Genomic DNA, 15,730 nt, shown 5'->3' with positions numbered 1-15,730 from the left:
CACGCCGACGTGGATAGTGGGGGTATGAAAAGGTCGGAGGACGCGTACCGCTGCCGCTCGCCACGCTTCGGGTTCACGTTGATAGTAGCCTGGTTGTGAACATCGCGTGCCATTGTATACCATACAATAGCATACAATGCGACGCGATTTTGTCTTCAAGGAAATTTCAAGGGAAATCGCGTCGCATCGCGTCGCATCGTATTCTTAATGTACTGTCATATAATTTCAACATCGGGCGCCCAGATAATTCACAAGTACCGAAACTTTTGCCCAAGGGGTGTCACCACAAAAGCTGCGGATACTGCAGTGTGCCGTGATTTGAAAAAGTTTGGGAACCTCTGGCCTAGTGTATACCCTTTAACAGTATCGAAGGTCGACATGAAAAAAGGTCGACATGCAAAAAGGTCGACGTGCAAAAAGGTCGACATGCAAAAAGGTCGACAGTGTCTAGGTCGACAAGGGATTTTTCACTGTTTTTTGAGCCGAAATGTGCCAACAGGCGGTATTTCATGCCTTACCATCCACTAGCGCGAGGTGTGAGAATAAAATAGTGTGCCGAGCGCAGCGAGTCACCATGCCCAAAGCATTGCTAGCGATGCGAGGGGCTGCGGTCCACTTCAGACTGTGTCGACATTTGGGTAAAAAAAAACAGTGAAAAACCCCATGTCGACTTAGACACTGTCAACCTAATGGTAGTGTCGACCTTTTTGCATGTCGAACTTTTTACATGTCAACCTTTTTGCTTGTCGAACTAATGGTGTCAACCTAATGGTTGTCTATCTTTTTGCTGTAGATCCCTTGTCCCGGTTCCATGTCTGTTAACTGTGTGGGAGGGGATCAGGGTGTGGCTTAACAAAAGGTTTAGTGATGTGGCAAAAAAAAAAAAAAAAGGGGGGGGTTCAGGAGACTGGCCGTGTGACTGCATCTTTGTAACATCGCACCCCCCCTACATACACACTATACAGTGACTAGATTATTGGAAAGTGGGGGAAAGGGTCATAATGACACAATTCAGCGTGAATCGCGTCATTTACCGCTAACTTCACATGGCTGCAGGAGACTTGCCCGCGCTTACAGGCGGCCATTAGCTCCAACTGAATTTTGGGAGCCTCCTGGCAGTGCCGGGACAGTAGACACACATGTACTCTGAAGCTCCATACACAAGGGGAGATTTCAGCCAATATAGCTGGGCGAGGGTTGCCTGGAGCGTGCTCCCGCAATGAGCCCACTCCTGCAACTTTCTCCTCCTTTGACTCAGTTTTCATCAGCGATCATCGCTGGTCGCTAATAAAAATGGGACACTCAGTGATTTGGTCGCTGGGCGATAGTAAGTCAAAATCGCTCAGTGACCAATTCGCTCCATGTATACGTCGCTTTACCGCTGTCACACAGAATCTCCAGGAACCAGAGCTCTGGTTATATTTGTTTTGTCGATAAATCATAGTGGAGATATATTGTTTATAGTCCCATACACACTACACAAATTATTTTTAAATAATTGCTCAGAAGGGCCCTTCTAAACATCATAAAAAAAAAGAATTTTTTTTTTTTAGTGTGTATGCACAATGTCATTAACAATGTACGCTTTCACACCTCCTTAACTCCCCCCACCCCCATGTTCTGTGCATGCAGCTAAATCTAAATATATTGTCAGCGACTGCATGCACAGCGGCGGACCCGGTGACATCACTGAACATAACCCCACCTTGATAAATAAGTTTCAAGTGGAAATAACAAAAGAAGGGGGTGGGGGTGTTACTGTCCCTCTAGAATTTTCGGTACTTATATGTTAGTTGGGCGCCCACTATAGTTACTACGCTCACCAACCCCGAAGCGTGGCGAGCGTAGCAAGCCCCGCGAGGGGAGGCAGAAAACTAAGCATATAGCTTAGTGGGCACCCAACTAACATATAAGTATACTTATAGACAACGGATTATCTACAGAATCTATGCAATAAAAAATAAATAAAAAAACATTCTACAGATGGCCCAGGGTTGCCTACCTGACCCTCTCCTTCAGGGAGACAATGCTCTGTTCCTGGGATTCCCTGGTAATGTATGATTGCTGTCACCTGTGGTGAGCTAGGTAATTGATAAGAATGGTGTATCCCCACAGGTGCTGGCAATCATACATTACCAGGGAAGCCCAGGAACAGGGCTTTTTCTCCCTGAAGGAGAGGGTCAGGTAGGCAGCCCTGAGATAGCCTGCCCGGGCACTAATAATAAACAGCCTAAGGAGGATGCTTCGTTTAGTACGCAGATTACTAATCCCTTTCGTAAACGAGAGCGGAATGTATTATTACCAAACACACTTATTGCGACTCATTCGGAGCCTTTGGACAGATACCTGCTGTCTCCCTCTCTGCCGTCAGATCGGTCGAGTAATGCGGTCCCTCGCCGTCCTGTGCCCATCCGCGGCGTTGGCGTACGTTACCTCAGCGGAGCCGGAGACGGTAAGGTAACTGATTTTCCCGCCATTCCACTAGCACAGTAACCAGCACCGCCGTCCGAGTATAATCATGATCACATGATCTCACAGATCCAGGTCGCGCGGCTCATTACTTTGCTATGACCCGGGCATCTGACCCCGTGACCAATGTCTGCGGAGGCGGAGTGTGCGTGCTGACTCTGCTGAGCAGTGACTGACCACCGACCACTCCACTGACTTCACAGCAAGAGGAGGTAGAGCAGAGGGGGCGGTTTATGGTATGTGGAGGCCCCTGCGCAACAAATCTCTCGTGTCCCCTAACAATAGGGATGGACATCGATGGTCGATGTTTCGGAAACATCGATGTTTTTCTTTCGATGTTAGTGTTTTTGCCATTTAATGGTGACCTTCCGATGTTTGTCACCATCGAATGCTAATCATTCGATGGTGTACCGATGGTGGCTTATTTTTTGTAATTCCCAAAAGCTATGCCTCCCCTGGCTGCTGTGTCTGTGTCAGGAAACTTCCTAGGTTCGTTGGAGGCTGTCTGGCTTTCTCTCTGCTTCCCTCCCTCTCCCTCTCTATGGTTGCTGTAGCTGCTAGGCAACAGGGCCCACTGCTAGTTCTGATTGGCTCTCACTGACTCAGAGAGCCAATCAGAGCACAAACCTCACCCTGCAGCACCAGTCACTCAAACAGCAGCAAATTTCACAGACACACTGAGCTCTGGAGGATTCAGAGAGGAGGAGACGTCACTGAATGTTATACCAGCTCAGGCAAGCTATAATAATAATAATACAGTACACAATACAACTAGCTACAGACAGTTGTGAATGTCAGTCACATACAACACTCATTAATATACTGCATTAGTATTACCAGGTAGCAACCACTATTAGTGAAGCGTTGGTCAGAGATTGTCTGTTTCTGTCAATATAGTGAGGAGCAATATACACAGTCCTGGGGTACCAGTGGAATGAACCAAGCTAAAGGTGCCCATACACTGCTGTGACGCCTCGCAACAGTGTACGGACACCTGACAGCCTGCAAGCTGCTGAGACCTTCCCGGCAGCACGGACGCATGCGATCCGTTGTGATGGATTGCATGCGTCCCTGCTTCCGGCCCGCCTCACCGCCAGGAGGAACGGGTGGACGTCCTGCCGGTCCGACCACCTGGTCGGGTCCGATGCGCACGGGACCCAACGGCATGTCAGGGAGAGGCGATTTGGTCCGATTTAACTGGTCGATTGGTCGCAATTGGCCAAAATCGGACCAAATCGCCTCAGTGTAGGGGCACCTTAACTGTTTTTATATATAGTGAACTATTTTTTATATTACGTGACCTGGTCGCTAGCGATTGGTCGCTCAGCGACTGAATTGCTGGTTATCAGTATTTTACTGGGGACCAGTGATTCTAGCAAGTTCCTGCGACCAGCGACCGCTGGGCTGTGGTGGGAGCGCACACACGGCGAAGGTCGCTAGGTATCACCGGCAATATGGTCACTGAGCGACCATATAGCTGACGATGGAAGCTAGAATCGCCTAGTGTGTAGCATTATTAGTGGTGCCCCCACAGATCCTGGCTCCCTAGGCAGCTGCCTAATAGTAGAGCTGGCCCTGCTCATTGCAATATTTATCTCACCATATAAATGATGTGATGACCACTGTCACTGTTTGTGTGTGTAGTTACACTTGCCTTAATAAATAGACATTTTCCTATCTGGAAAAAATAGTGAAACCTAAAGCGAGTTAGTTTACAATTTATCTAATTTTATTACATTTTGATTACTTGCTGTTAAAGTGTTAATAATGTGTACAAAATGAATATACTACTTCATCATTGGGCATTGTGTGAATATTATATATGTATATTATACACACAATGTCCAGTGATAAAGTAATATGTTGCTCAGAGCCTGGGCCCTGCCACCGAACCCAATTACTACCTTACAAATGGCAATACAAGCTTTTGCGCATGCACTAGTCATATAACTAGTTTTCACCATCGAATACTTTTGATGCGATGGTTGATTACCATCGCATCGAACGTTTCAATGGTGGAAGCACTGCCATCATTTGATGGTTGGCTTCCGATGTCCATCCCTACCTAACAATAAGTGTGTGTGTGTGTGTGTGTGTGTATGTGTATATATGTGTATGTATTTATATATATATATATATATATATATATATATATAATCACAGCAAACTATATCACAGCAAACACAGAGCGGCACTCGGTAAGTAAAACGAAGTGAACAATATATCTGCAACGTTTCGATATTTATTTACATCGTCATCCGGCAACAAAATGAATACAGACAATGCTCACCTTATATCCCCCCTCATGAACTGAACCTGCCTGCGGGGCCGGGAATCGGCGTCAGGACGTAAACGTCAACCCATTACCACAGGGATGGGTAAATATGGATTGTGAGTGTGCTGCCTTTCTGACTATATACTCAATTTATATGTTCAATTAAACTGATCATGCATGCTATATTTATGATTAATTGGTGGATCAGTACGTTACCTGCCTGCCAGGTCATCTCTCAAAACTTGGACTGGGCCTCCATGCTTGCACCTCGCCCTCTGCTCATATCACATTAATAACACCACCATGGCAAAGGTAAACATTGTGGCTGACCGATGAGATGCATCTTTTTTCACAGTAGCTGCATCCAGTGGTGCAACTTCTATGCAAAACTGACCATCTCTGAATCAGGCCCTATCTAAGTAACTACAGCAGCAGTTAGGGCGGGATGTATTAAAATACATCGCCGCCCGCCGCGATGCTACCGCATATGTACTAACATATGCGTCTGGCATCGCGGTGACGGAGGCCCCCGCGATACCTGTACTGTGGTGTGCGGGAGGTCTCCGTCACCTACCTGCCGCCTCCTGCTCCCCTCACGCCGGGGACAGCAAAGCAGGCTGTCCCCGGCACCTCCTCCTCCCCACTGCAGCCGGAAGGACGTCCGGCTGCTTCACTAGGGGGAGGAGGAGTTTACCTTCCGGGTCCAGGAGGACCTTTCCGGAAGGTAAGCCGGAGGGGGGGGGGGGGGGTCAGTGATGCAGCGGGTTTGCGGCGGGCGGCCAAAAGAAGCCCATAGGCTTCTATAGGGTATCGCCACCCAAAGGTGGCAATACCCTACAATGCGGTATCGGTGCGGCCGGGTTTTGATACATAGGAAAATGCGGTAAAACCGGGGTTTCACCGCATTTTCAGTTTGATACATCTCGCCCTTAAACTGGGTACATCATATATATATATATATATATATATATATATATATATATATATATATATATATATATATAGATACGCAATGATGTGCAGCACTCCAACCGATTTCTTCATTAAAATAGCTTCTTTATTATTACAACGTTTCAATATCTCATCGACATTGTCATCAGGCAACCTGATGACAATGTCGATGAGATATTGAAACGTTGTAATAATAAAGAAGCTATTTTTCTGAAGAAATCAGTTGGAGTGCTGCACATCATTGCGTATATATACTATTTGGACTGGTGCGGGCACCCACCCAGCAACAAATTCGGAGGTTGTGCCTGGCGTTCGGTGTTTTATATATATATATACAGTAACTCCCATAAGGGAAAACAGCACTCACCAGACATCATACAGTAAGGTCATCAGGGTTTGGGTGTCCCGTGTTTAATCAGGTAAAGAAATGGAGCCTGCCGACGTTTCGGTCCTATTGGACCATTCTCAAGGCAGTAATTATCCAGAGCCACAAAAAAAACAGCATAGGTAGGGTAACAGGGACCGTCCCTGTTACCCTTCCTATGCTGTTTTTTTGTGGCTCTGGATAATTACTGCCTTGAGAATGGTCCAATAGGACCGAAACGTCCGCAGGCTCCATTTCTTTACCTGATTAAACACGGGACACCCAAACCCTGATGACCTTACTGTATGAAGTCTGATGAGTGCTGTTTTCCCTTATGGGAGTTACTGTATCTACATAGCACTGTTCTCTATTTACACTGCTATTTATACGGCACCCCAGCGGCTACCTAGACACAAGGGTGAGAGTGCAGGTCTTGTTTGCATATATATATATATATATATATATATATATATTGTGTCCATTTGTGTGTCTCAGAAACACTGCCCTCTGTTGGCAGGGAGTGAAACTACATCTCTTTTCTCATACATGCACAAACACAGAGGCAATCACAAGGTAAAACACTAGCTTCGGAAGCATTTGCTTAGAGCGGGCTTACCAGTACTATAATAAGATCTATTGTCCACTATATTGTCCTGCATAGACTCTTTGATACATGTGTACCCAGTTTAGGGGCATATTCAATCCCACCCGCTATTTCCGACGGGGGAAATAGTGGCGGGAGCCTATTCAATGCTGTCTTGCCTGAGAGACAGAACGGGCCCACCTTTAAAAGCTGTCGGGCTCGTTTTGCAGAGAACATCCATAAATTGGCCGGATCTCGACAATCCAGGGCCGTTTATGCGGACACACCCCCGCCAATCGGCAGGTGGAACATTGAATCCCACCTGGCGATTTGCGGTCGAGCAAAAAAAAAACGGGCCAGGTTCATGGCTGTCAGGACGGACCGACAGTTGTGACTGGGGATTGAATACACCCCCACCCCCCCCCCTTATTCTTTGCTCCATTTTACAGCTATCCCATGCTGGCCTTGTTGATAGAAGCAACTCCCTAAGATTGAAAGCACTACACATTATCAAACCAAATCACCATTTATTGTCATTACAACCAGTGGCGTAACTTCATGGAATTCTCCCAGAGGCAAGATAGATTTTGGTGCCCCTCCCCCGCACAAAAACGGGGATGCTGCTCTATGGTGCCGACGGCTGTCTGTCACTGCCTGTGTGTCTCCTGGAGGCAAGATAGATTTTGGTTCCCCTCCCCGCACAAAAACGGGGCTGCTGCTCTATGGTGGTGCCGGCGGCTGTCTGTCACTGCCTGTGTGTCAGCTGCGCTGCGGTTTGGAAATAAAGACCCCGGTTTTACCGCATTTTCAGTTTGATACATCTCGCCCTTAAACTGGGTACATCATATATATATATATATATATATATATATATATATATATATATATATATTATATACACTAAACATCGGCACTCACCTTTCCTAGTTTTGGGGTGCCTTATGGCTTGTGACCACATTGTTTAAACAGACATTGTAGGGGCTCTGCACACACACTAAATTGATTTGGTTTATGAATTGATCAATGCATTTAAGCCTGCAGCCCCCTTCACGGGACCCCACTTTTCTGCAGGTCCTAGCACTATCGCTCAATATGGCTACAATACACATAGCTATCACATGTTTGATTCCAGGCATGCTATCTGGTCTAGAGCTCACAGCAGACTGTGCTTTTATAGGTGAGCAGTTACCAACACACCTGTCACTAATCATCTAGGGAACTGGTTAACATAAGCTATGGAGTCTTAGCTAAAACAGGGTGCATGAGAGAATGTGACCACAATAAGACTAATTTAAAAAATTAATATAATAAACAATATATACACTAAACATCGGCACTTACCTTTCCTAGTTTTGGGGTGCCCTATGGCTTGTGACCACATTGTTTAAACAGACATTGTAGGGGCTCTGCACACACTAAATTAACTGATAATAAATAGTGGAGATTTGGTTCATGAATTGATCAATGCATTTAAGCCTGCAGCCCCCTTCACGGGACCCCACTTTTCTGCAGGTGGTTCCCTGAACCGACGACGGGGCCCCCGAGCTCCGAAATGTTTTCACTTCTGCACAAGGAATAAAGTTCCTGTTTTTTCACCATTTACGTAAGCCTCTGAGTGCCGCTTATTACCGCTGCATATATATATATATAAATATATATATATATATATATATATATATAGATACGCAATGATGTGCAGCACTTCAACCGATTTCTTCATTAAAATAGCTTATTTATTATTACAACGTTTCAATATCTTATTGACATTGTCATCAGGCAACCTGATGACAATGTCGATGAGATATTGAAACGTAATAATAAAGAAGCTATTTTTCTGAAGAAATCAGTTGGAGTGCTGCACATCATTGCGTATCTATACTATTTGGACTGGTGCGGGCACCCACACAGCAACGAATTCGGAGGTTGTGCCTGGCGTTCGGTGTTTTATATATATATATATATATATGTATATATATATATTGCATCCATTTGTGTGTCTCAGAAACACTGCCCTCTGTTGGCAGAGAGTGAAACTACATCTCTTTCTCATACATGCACAAACACAGAGGCAATCACAAGGTAAAAGACTAGCTTCGGAAGCATTTGCTTTCCGACGGGGAAATAAGGAAATGGTGGCCAGGTTCATGGCTGTCAGGATGGACCGACAGTTGTGACTGGGGATTGAATACCCCCCCCCCCCTTAGTCTTTGCTCCATTTTACAGCTATCCCATGCTGGCCTTGTTGCCAGAAGCAACTCCCTAAGATTGAAAGCACTACACATTATCAAACCAAATCACCATTTATTGTCATTACAACCAGTGGCGTAACTTCATGGAATTCTCCCGGAGGCAAGATAGATTTTGGTGCCCCTCCCCGCACAAAAACAGGGCTGCTATCAGGGATTTATTTTTACCTGAGAATTGTCGACTGAAAGAACAGTGCTGCAGCAGCTGAACAACATGTTCCTCTTCATGTGCGGTGTATGTGTGTGCCACTGCCTTCCCATCCTCCTGCGCATTGCTCACTACCTTTCTGCAGCCTGCGCATGGTCCTGTCTCCAAGCCGCAGGCTGCATGACTGAATTCCATTGGACAGCCTACGGAAGTTCAATGCTGCTCTATGGTGCCGGCGGCTGTCTGTCACTGCCTGTGTGTCAGCTGCGCTGCAGTTTGGAAATAAAGACCCGATCCACAGCGGGTAAGTGTGTGTGGGTCGTGAGTTTTCAGGGGGACCCAGGGATACTTTCCCTCCAGAGACAGACTCTGGCTGTGACAATAGAGTGGAAGTGCTCCCGCAAGGGCATGGCGCCCGGCGGCAGGAGCCTCCATTGCCTCCCAGAGTTCCGCCACTGATTACAACATAAAAAAATGCATAAGTGAATACCAAAGAAGAAGAGAGAAGAGAGGGCCACAGATGAAACTTCATTCATTGGTGTACATTAACAGTTACCATATTTCTAACTATTTGATGATGGTAAAAAAAAAAAAACAAACATGATTTTGCAGTATGCCACTGATGGATTTCATGTTCTTAATATTTTTTTACATTTACACAAGTCAATGTTCTGCATCTATAGTACAGTATGTTTCACATTTAGCTCTAATTTTCCATAGGTGTATTACAGACTGCCAACTATAGACAGCAATAAATAATCTAGAAGAAGTCTAAAGGCTAAGGATCGGGACGAAAAATCATGTGCAATAGGCCAAAATCAAGTATATGACATCGGATCCGATGTGTGGTCCTGTGCACATTGGAGTCGGAGGTCGGACAGGCTGCACATAAGATAAATATTATGTGCAGCAGTCAATGGTTATTACCCATGATGTATCACATTCGATACAGTGTGGGGTCCAGTGAGCGTGGTGCGTCAAGCAGGGTTCGATGTGTGGTGGGGAGAATTGAAAAATCCTAGTCAAAAGACTGGGTGGCCGTGATTGGCTGACAGAGCTCTCTCAGCAGCCGCCCAGTCTTTGAATAGGATCTTTCAATTCTGTGTTTGCAGCACCCCGGGCTTACATGTGATAAATCACATGTTATTTATAAAACATGTAAAAAAAATGTCACATCAAGTGCAAAATCTTATACCCCTTTTACACCGCCTCAAAACCCCGGGTCTTCGGCGGGTCAGACCCGTGTCAGCGGTGGTGTAAATGGGACACGCCATGTCCCTTTCCATAGGACTTCTACCCAGGTCCTGACCTGGGTGGAACACGGCTAGGACCTGGGTAGAGGGCGGTGTAAATTGGTACGCCGGGTCATCTGACCCGGCTCCCATTTACACCAATGGGGGACGTGCACCCTGCAGACCGCAGCGTCACTGTAATGCCCATTACATATAATACCACAACTGTAATGCTTATTACATATTATGCCACGTAAGTGCCTGCTCAATTAAATGCTCATTGCTACGGGTTGCATGCTTGATGCCAGGAGTTGCATGCCCTTTGCCAGGGGTAACATGCCCTTTGCCTTGGATAACATGCCCTTTGCCAGGAGAACCCCCGCTCGTCCAGCAGAAAGAAGTGGTGGCACTGGTGGGGGTTTAACGCACAGTGCCCCATAGAGTGTAGGTGTGGCTGTGGGGCTGAAGGAAAGACACCTGTTTGAGAAGTAGGTAGCCACTGTCTACCTCACTGTACAGGCTCCGATCCATGTAGGCAGAGAGTCAGGAGGAGCAGCGGCTCTGAAGGACTCGGTGTCCGGGGTCTGTCAGGATGATGCAGCCAGGGAAGGAAGGGCAGAGGTCTCAGGCAGTGACTGAATGAAAAAGTCACTGCCTGCAGTGATTGGTTAGGGCGGCGCTAAGGATTTTTATTTGCTGCTGCAGGACCCGCTCTTGTCATTAAATTAGTATGGGTCCCAGGTCGCATTGACTCAGGTTACCTGTTTACACTGCACAGCGAGTTGGTTTGTATCCATGTTCAACCCAACTTTCTACCCAGGATGAAATGCCAATTCCAACTTGGTCCCTTTACACTGTCCCAGCTTGCTGCGCATTCATATGCAATAACTTATGATATGGCAGCGTTAAAGGGTATAATTTTACTGGCACAGTTAATCTGGTTGTGGAAATAGCAGTAATCATTTACATGAGCCTCACATCTGGTACAAGAGATCTATTCAAATTCAGATTTATTTGTGCATAAGCCTGTATGTCCACCTTCATGTCCCACAGGAACCCCAAAACTGACTTGAGTGGATATCTAAGTAACTATTACTGTATTAACACTCACATTATTTAAACTCATTTAATAAAGCATGGTGACAAAATTGTTTTTAAATATGGTATATTTTGATGGGGGGAAATACTTTCTGAACTCCTGTGTGCTTATAATGTTGATGCTTTTCTCTAGAGGACATCAAAGTAGAGTTTCCATGCTTACTCTATACATGTGTTATTTTAGTGTCTTGGCTGCAGTGCAGCCAGCATTACTCTTGCATCATATCAACTATGAACAGCTGTCTGGCAGTGTCTTTGTACATAATATTGCAACATGTCCACGTAGTGCAACGAGCTGTAGAAGTAGTTTTTGACCATCTATGGCACAGGTTCTCAAAGTCACAGGTTCTCAAAGTCGGTCCTCAGGACCCCACACAGTGCATGTTTTACATGTCTTCTCACAGAACTACAAGTGAAATAATTAGTTCCACATTTGGATCTTTTAACCCCTTCCCGACATTTGACGTATATATACGTCATGGCCGGGATGTACTTCCCGACACATGACGTATATATACGTCATGACTTTAAACTGTCACCGCGTCTAGGGACGCAGTGACAGAGGGACGATGTCTGCTGTCCCTGACAGCAGACATGTCCCAGCATGCCCGGGGGGGGCGGCGATGCCTCCCCCCCGTCGGCGATCGCTGCGATTGGCTGTTCAATGTGAACAGCCAATCGCAGCGTTTTCCTGTGTTACCGGCGAATCAGACGCTCGGTAACACAGGGATCAATCACCGCCAGGTGTGAGGGGGCGTGAGGGGGTCACCGGTGATGACCTCACCCCACCTGCCCCCAAGGCTGTGATTGGTCCGCCGGACCGACGGACCAATCACAGCCATGGCGCGTGATTTAAACTAACGGTGACTGCGCTGCAGACGCCATTCCGGTCTGGAATTGCGTGCAGAGCGGTCACCGTGCCAATCTGTCGTGATATACTGACCTGATCCTTGCCTGATACTTACCTGATCACCGCTGGTAGCGTGCTGCCAGCAGCTGGATGCTTCCTGGATCTTGTGACTTTCTGTGTGCTGCTGCTGCAGTGTCATAGAGTGACAGATAGTGAGAGATAGTGACAGAGAGTGCTATATTTTGTGTCTGCTGCCCCCCCTTTTGTGCTGATCAGTATATCTGTGCTGATCAGCAACTTTTTGGGGGTGCAGGGTTTTTTTTTTTTATATATATACCTGTCAGTTGCACCAAAGGTTGTGCTGCCTGTGCAACTGTCTGCTGCCCCCCTGCTGCCCCCCCTTTTGTGCTGATCAGTATAAATTAACTGATCAGCAACTTTTTGGGGGTGCAGGTTTTTTTTTTTTTATATATACCCTGTCAGGTTGCACCCACAGTTGTGTGCCTGCTGCCCCTCACTGCTAATCAGTGTTGCATCACTGCATCACTGATCTGCAGTTTTTTTTTTTTTGGAGAGTGCAGTGGGGTTTTGTTTTTACACCCACGTTGCTTTTGTGGGTGTCCTGTGGCCGCTGAGCGCTGATCAGTGACGTACATCACTGAACAGCATTTTTGGCACAGGGTTGATATAATTTTTTTTCTGCAGTTTTTTTAAATTTTTTTTTTTTTGGATAGTGCTGTGGTTTATTTTTTTTAAATTGTTTTTACACCCACGTTGCTTTTGTGGGTGTCCTGTGGCCGCTGAGCGCTGATCAGTGACGTACATCACTGAACAGCATTTTTGGCACAGGGTTGATATAATTTTTTTTCTGCAGTTTTTTTAAATTGTTTTTTTTTTGGAGAGTGCTGTGGTTTATTTTTTTTAAATTGTTTTTACACCCACGTTGCTTTTGTGGGTGTCCTGTGGCCGCTGAGCGCTGATCAGTGACGTACATCACTGATCAGCATTTTCGGCACAGGGTTGATCTATTTTTTTTTTTTGGGGATCAAATTCCTGTTGCCTTTGAGCGCTGTTCAGTGACGGACGTTACTGACCAACATCTGTGCTCAATTTTTGGCGCAGGACCTTTTTTTTTTTTTTTTAACCCCTTCAAAGTTGTACCAAAAGCTGCCTTGAAGTTGCTGAGTGACGTACATCACAGATCAGCATTTTTGCCACAGGGTTGATCTAATTTTTTTTTTTATTATTGGGATCAAATTCCTGTATAAAGTATTTTTTTTCTGCACTACATACACACTACACACTACATACCCCCCGTGTTGAAATAAAGTTTGTACCCCCCCTACACTATACACGTGTTGAAACATTACACTTACAGAAACACAAAAATAAAAATGGCATCCCAAATGTCATCCCAAATGTCATCCCAGTCATCCAGAAGAATGTATTCAGCGGAGGAGGCATATGCCATGCTTGCCTCTGACTCTGACACAGCCAGTGATGCAAGCGGGGAATTTGAAGGATTCGTCTTAACCTCATCTTCCTCCTCTAGTGATGAGGGACCCCCTCAAAGACGCCCCCGTAGAGCAGCTGAGACCCCCCCCCCCAAATGATTGATCCTGTATGGACCCCACCACCAGACAATTTTGAGCCCCAGGTTCCTGAGTTTTTGGCCATCCCAGGAATCCAATTTGATTCAACAGGTCTCAGAGAAATTGACTTTTTCAAATTATTTTTCTCTGATGATTTTATAAATTTAATGGTGGACCAAAGTAATTTATATGCCCAGCAGTTTATTGCTCAAAACCCCACGTCATCATTTGCTAGGTGGACCCCTGTAGATGCAGTAGAGATGATGACGTTTTGGGGTCTGGTGTTACATATGGGCATAGTAAAAAAGCCAGAAATTAGGCAATATTGGAGTACAGATGTTCTGTACAGCACCCCACTTTACCGTATGGCCATGGCTCGGACTCGTTTTGAGACAATCCTTAAATTTTTACATTACACCGATAATGCACAGTGCCCACCCAGAGATGATCCCACCTTTGACCGGCTATTCAAAGTCAGGCCGGTCATTGATCATTTCAGTGCCAAATTTGCAGAGATGTACATCCCTGAAAAATTTATTTGTATCGACGAGTCCCTTATACATTTTAAAGGAAGGGTTAAATTCCGCCAGTACCTTCCCGGTAAGAGGGCAAGGTATGGCATAAAAATGTATAAACTGTGTGAAAGCACCTCAGGGTACACTCACAGGTTTAGGGTATATGAAGGGAAGGATTCAAGAATTGAACCGCCAGAATGCCCCCCCTCCCTCGTAGGTGTTAGTGGAAAAATTGTCTGGGATTTAGTGCACCCCTTCCTGGATAAAGGTTATCACCTCTATGTGGATAACTTTTACACTAGCATCCCCCTGTTTAAGGCCCTTGGTTCAAGAGGTACAGCAGCTTGCGGTACTGTGCGCAAGAACCAAAGAGGCCTCCCAAAAACGCACATTGCCCAAGTACTGAGAAGGGGTGAAAGCAGGGCACAATCCACCGAAAATATGTTGTTGGTCAAATATAAGGACAAGAGGGATGTCCTTATACTGACAACAATTCATGGAGACAGTACCACCTCCGTCCCTGTACGAGGTACCAGTACCCACACCTCAAAACCTAATTGTATCCTAGATTACAATAAGTACATGGGCGGAGTGGATCTTTCAGATCAGGTACTGAAGCCGTACAGTGCCCTGCGGAAAACAAAAATCTGGTACAAGAAGCTGGCCGTGTATATCATCCAGATGGCACTGTATAACGCTTACGTGCTATTCCGTTCTACCAGCCAGAGGGGGACATTTATGCACTTTCAAGAGGAAGTCATAAAGGGCCTAATATTTGGGAACCAGCAGGCAGAGGGCCCCAGTACTTCTAGTACTGGCCCCCGTATTGTACCAGGGCAGCATTTTCCTAACGAAATCCCCTCCACTGCAAGAAAGGGCAGGACACAAAAAAGGTGCAAAGTTTGCTATAAAAAGGGAATAAGAAAGGATACTATTTTCCACTGTGAAACTTGCCCCGACAAACCCGGCCTATGTATAAAGGAGTGCTTTAAAATATACCACACATCAATGGATTATTAGGTTCATCATTTCACCATGCTTCGGGGGTCTTGCTAATGCCACATAGCACCCACCATTCATTCCACCAGAATCTGAGCTGCAAAATCCAAAAATCACTCCTTTCCTTCTGAGTCCTGCCATGCACCCAACTGGTATTTTTTGGTCACATATGAGGCATTGCCATACTCGGGAGAAATTGGGGCACAGATTTTGGGGTGCTTTTTCTCCTTCATACCTTATGAAAATGAAAAATTTTGAGCCAGAACTGCATTTTTGTGTAAAAAAATGTAATTTTTCATTTGCACAGCCCAGTTGTATCAAAATTGGTGAAACCCCTGGGGGTTTGAAATGTACACTATACCCCTAGATGAATTCCCTGAGGGGTGTAGTTTGCAAAATGGGGTCACT

General features: G+C 45.8%; 1 protein-coding gene across 1 annotated transcript in view; it reads left to right on the top strand.

The window, feature by feature from the left end:
- The first annotated feature begins 2,592 nt into the window (after positions 1–2,592).
- Positions 2,593–15,730, top strand: part of FAM217B (family with sequence similarity 217 member B) — a 73,654-nt gene continuing 60,516 nt past the window's right edge. The window contains exon 1 of the mRNA XM_083146830.1: positions 2,593–2,705. The gene's annotated coding sequence lies outside the window, so the exon portion shown is untranslated. The remainder of the gene's footprint in view (positions 2,706–15,730) is intronic.

Source organism: Crinia signifera, chromosome 6 (genome assembly GCF_055691185.1).
Source record: "Crinia signifera chromosome 6, ASM5569118v1, whole genome shotgun sequence".
Taxonomy (NCBI): domain Eukaryota; kingdom Metazoa; phylum Chordata; class Amphibia; order Anura; family Myobatrachidae; genus Crinia; species Crinia signifera.
The sequence above is the reverse complement of the archived record's forward strand: the minus strand, read 5'-3'. Positions and strand labels throughout refer to the sequence as shown.